The sequence below is a fragment of the Athalia rosae genome, chromosome 4 (assembly GCF_917208135.1).
Source record: "Athalia rosae chromosome 4, iyAthRosa1.1, whole genome shotgun sequence".
Lineage (NCBI taxonomy): Eukaryota > Metazoa > Arthropoda > Insecta > Hymenoptera > Athaliidae > Athalia > Athalia rosae.
Window position 1 is genome coordinate 10,712,501 of NC_064029.1, and position 5,000 is coordinate 10,717,500.

At 47.4% G+C, this 5,000-nt stretch overlaps 1 non-coding gene across 1 annotated transcript; it reads left to right on the forward strand.

Moving 5' to 3' along the window:
• Positions 1 to 2,415: 2,415 nt before the first annotated feature.
• LOC125500850 lies at positions 2,416 to 4,329 on the forward strand. Its single transcript, XR_007278312.1, has one exon. It is a non-coding gene; the product is annotated as a small subunit ribosomal RNA (ribosomal RNA).
• The last annotated feature ends 671 nt before the right edge of the window (positions 4,330 to 5,000 follow it).

Here is a 5,000-nt window from a genome sequence, read left to right on the forward strand (position 1 = left end):
CGTTGGATCGAAAAATTTTCAAAGTCCGATAGAGTCGCGCATCACTCGTTGGATCGAAAAATTTTCAAAGTCCAAAAGAGTCGCGCATCACTCGTTGGAACGAAAAATTTTCAAAGTCCGAAAGAGTCGCGCATCACTCGTTGGATCGAAAAATTTTCAAAGTCCGAAAGAGTCGCGCATCACTCGTTGGATCGAAAAATTTTCAAAGTCCGAAAGAGTCGCGCATCACTCGTTGGATCGAAAAATTTTCAAAGTCCGAAAGAGTCGCGCATCACTCGTTGGATCGAAAAATTTTCAAAGTCCGAAAGAGTCGCGCATCACTCGTTGGAACGAAAAATTTTAAAAGTCCGAAAGAGTCGCGCATCACTCGTTGGAACGAAAAATTTTCAAAGTCCGAAAGAGTCGCGCATCACTCGTTGGATCGAAAAATTTTCAAAGTCCGAAAGAGTCGCGCATCACTCGTTGGATCGAAAAATTTTCAAAGTCCGAAAGAGTCGCGCATCACTCGTTGGATCGAAAAATTTTCAAAGTCCGAAAGAGTCGCGCATCACTCGTTGGATCGAAAAATTTTCAAAGTCCGATAGAGTCGCGCATCACTCGTTGGATCGAAAAATTTTCAAAGTCCGAAAGAGTCGCGCATCACTCGTTGGAACGAAAAATTTTCAAAGTCCGAAAGAGTCGCGCATCACTCGTTGGATCGAAAAATTTTCAAAGTCCGAAAGAGTCGCGCATCACTCGTTGGATCGAAAAATTTTCAAAGTCCGAAAGAGTCGCGCATCACTCGTTGGATCGAAAAATTTTCAAAGTCCGATAGAGTCGCGCATCACTCGTTGGATCGAAAAATTTTCAAAGTCCGCAAGAGTCGCGCATCACTCGTTGGATCGAAAAATTTTCAAAGTCCGAAAGAGTCGCGCATCACTCGTTGGATCGAAAAATTTTCAAAGTCCGATAGAGTCGCGCATCACTCGTTGGATCGAAAAATTTTCAAAGTCCGAAAGAGTCGCGCATCACTCGTTGGATCGAAAAATTTTCAAAGTCCGAAAGAGTCGCGCATCACTCGTTGGATCGAAAAATTTTCAAAGTCCGAAAGAGTCGCGCATCACTCGTTGGATCGAAAAATTTTCAAAGTCCGAAAGAGTCGCGCATCACTCGTTGGATCGAAAAATTTTCAAAGTCCGAAAGAGTCGCGCATCACTCGTTGGATCGAAAAATTTTCAAAGTCCGAAAGAGTCGCGCATCACTCGTTGGATCGAAAAATTTTCAAAGTCCGAAAGAGTCGCGCATCACTCGTTGGATCGAAAAATTTTCAAAGTCCGAAAGAGTCGCGCATCACTCGTTGGATCGAAAAATTTTCAAAGTCCGATAGAGTCGCGCATCACTCGTTGGATCGAAAAATTTTCAAAGTCCAAAAGAGTCGCGCATCACTCGTTGGAACGAAAAATTTTCAAAGTCCGAAAGAGTCGCGCATCACTCGTTGGATCGAAAAATTTTCAAAGTCCGAAAGAGTCGCGCATCACTCGTTGGATCGAAAAATTTTCAAAGTCCCAACGATTCTCGCATGGAACTAAGTTCCAACGTACTGCCAAATTTTTCAGGTCGCGTTGCTGTTTTGCCCCATAAGGAACACGTGTTATGACCGGCCGGCTCCGACGTCCGAGCGGCACCGTTGATACTTCATGCACCGAGCGGTCTCGACCGGTCGGTCGGCACCTAGTCCTCGGGTTTCGGAACTTTCGACTTGTTTCGGCCCGTATCTCGACATTCCTTTGCGGGTTTGTTGTCGGGGCTATGGTTTCGTCCTCACCGTGTCACGAACACGCAGACAAAAATTTTTTTCGAATTTTGAAAATTTTTCGTCTGAGCGGAGATTCGCACCACAGGCGTTCGTTTCGTTCCGGTAAGAACCACTCTCACGAGTTCAAAGTTTTTCCGAGCGCTCACGTTTCGCAGGGGCGAGTTCTTCGCTCCGTCTAGAAAATATGATTCAATTTGAATCGTCGACACTACATAACCGCGGGTCGGTGTCTAAGACCGAATGGCCCTTTATGCGGTGACCAGAAAGTCTTCTCTCGCAAGTCGAGGGAAGCAGTCGAACAGAGGCATCAACTCGCCACATTCCGTGCGTATCACAGTCTGTTCGCAGACGGTACACATTGATTTCCAATCGTACTCCCGACGCTTGCAATCTAGCCGAAGGATACGAGAAGGATAATTCGAACGATTTGCACCGGGGAGTCGACAAAAATTGTCTTCACCCGAGGAAACACAAAGTCGAACAGAGCGCTCTGAGCGCTAGTACGCGTACACAAGTTGTGCGGTACCAGATATACATATTATATTAAAACGTGTGGCCGACCGGGCAAAGACTCGGCGGCATGGGGCAACACACGAAAAGAGCTACCAATAACACAAAGCTCCCTGGTTGATCCTGCCAGTAGTCATATGCTTGTCTCAAAGATTAAGCCATGCATGTCTCAGTGCAAGCCATATTAAGGTGAAACCGCGAATGGCTCATTAAATCAGTTATGGTTTCTTAGATCGTACCCACATTTACTTGGATAACTGTGGTAATTCTAGAGCTAATACATGCAAACAGAGTTCCGACCAGAGATGGGAGGAATGCTTTTATTAGATCAAAACCAATCGGTGGCGGGTTCGTCCTGTCCGCCGTTTACTTTGGTGACTCTGAATAACTTTGGGCTGATCGCACGGTCTTGGTACCGGCGACGCATCTTTCAAATGTCTGCCTTATCAACTGTCGATGGTAGGTTCTGCGCCTACCATGGTTGTAACGGGTAACGGGGAATCAGGGTTCGATTCCGGAGAGGGAGCCTGAGAAACGGCTACCACATCCAAGGAAGGCAGCAGGCGCGCAAATTACCCACTCCCGGCACGGGGAGGTAGTGACGAAAAATAACGATACGGGACTCATCCGAGGCCCCGTAATCGGAATGAGTACACTTTAAATCCTTTAACGAGGATCAATTGGAGGGCAAGTCTGGTGCCAGCAGCCGCGGTAATTCCAGCTCCAATAGCGTATATTAAAGTTGTTGCGGTTAAAAAGCTCGTAGTTGAATCTGTGTCCCACGCTGTCGGTTCACCGCTCGCGGTGTTTAACTGGCATGATTGTGGGACGTCCTACCGGTGGGCTTAGCCTTTCGGGGCGGCCCAACTAATATCCCATCGCGGTGCTCTTCATTGAGTGTCGAGGTGGGCCGGTACGTTTACTTTGAACAAATTAGAGTGCTTAAAGCAGGCTATTTTCGCCTGAATACTGTGTGCATGGAATAATGGAATAGGACCTCGGTTCTATTTTGTTGGTTTTCGGAACCCCGAGGTAATGATTAATAGGAACAGATGGGGGCATTCGTATTGCGACGTTAGAGGTGAAATTCTTGGATCGTCGCAAGACGGACAGAAGCGAAAGCATTTGCCAAAAATGTTTTCTTTAATCAAGAACGAAAGTTAGAGGTTCGAAGGCGATCAGATACCGCCCTAGTTCTAACCATAAACGATGCCAGCTAGCGATCCGCCGAAGTTCCTCCGATGACTCGGCGGGCAGCTTCCGGGAAACCAAAGCTTTTGGGTTCCGGGGGAAGTATGGTTGCAAAGCTGAAACTTAAAGGAATTGACGGAAGGGCACCACCAGGAGTGGAGCCTGCGGCTTAATTTGACTCAACACGGGAAACCTCACCAGGCCCGGACACCGGAAGGATTGACAGATTGAGAGCTCTTTCTTGATTCGGTGGGTGGTGGTGCATGGCCGTTCTTAGTTGGTGGAGCGATTTGTCTGGTTAATTCCGATAACGAACGAGACTCTAGCCTGCTAAATAGGCGTACTTTCCGGTATCTCGAAGGCCCCCGGCTTCGGTCGGGAGGTTTTTACTACCGGCGTACAAATAAATCTTCTTAGAGGGACAGGCGGCTTCTAGCCGCACGAGATTGAGCAATAACAGGTCTGTGATGCCCTTAGATGTTCTGGGCCGCACGCGCGCTACACTGAAGGAATCAGCGTGTCTTCCCTGGCCGAAAGGCCCGGGTAACCCGCTGAACCTCCTTCGTGCTAGGGATTGGGGCTTGCAATTATTCCCCATGAACGAGGAATTCCCAGTAAGCGCGAGTCATAAGCTCGCGTTGATTACGTCCCTGCCCTTTGTACACACCGCCCGTCGCTACTACCGATTGAATGATTTAGTGAGGTCTTCGGACTGGTACGCGGCAATGCCTCGGCATTGCCGATGTTGCCGGGAAGATGACCAAACTTGATCATTTAGAGGAAGTAAAAGTCGTAACAAGGTTTCCGTAGGTGAACCTGCGGAAGGATCATTAACGTTTCGTTACTGCGAAAAAAAAAGCAGCGAATCGATGATTATTTTGGTAGATTCCACCGTGAATCTCACGCAATTATAATCCAGTCAAAAGACACACATGGCACAAGAGGTGGCGTACATTTTACGCGTGTCACGAATATCGAACTACGTAACGGCCGAAACGGCTCGTGTCGCACTCACACACGTCGACGACGAACGATCTTGCTATGTCCGTTGGAAGAGAGAGAAAATAATATAAAAAGGACATTACAACTAGTGTATCACGGTAAAATATATCGTGTGCAGCAGCCAAAAACAAACTAAGGCATAAATGGCTATGGGTAAAAAAAACACTAGAAAAATAAAAGGACATTGCTACTACGCCAACCTACGGGGGCGCAAGAACGAAAACTCTCTTTCCATTCTGGACGATAGCGATGCGGATCGTGATGCCATTCGTCGATCAGATTTGTGTGAGGTAGCGACATTGTGCGCGTTGCTGAGGCGACCAAGTGCCCGCTTCTGTTGAACGGGACGCTTGGTGTGCGTTTGAATCAACCGTTCGGTCGATCCCCCCGCTTTGTACGAGGCGTGGCGCGCGATTGATCGAACGGTTTTTTTTATGCTTTTTTTTCAAATTGTTTCTTTTCAAAGATACACATGAAGAAAAGTTACCATACTTTCACGGGG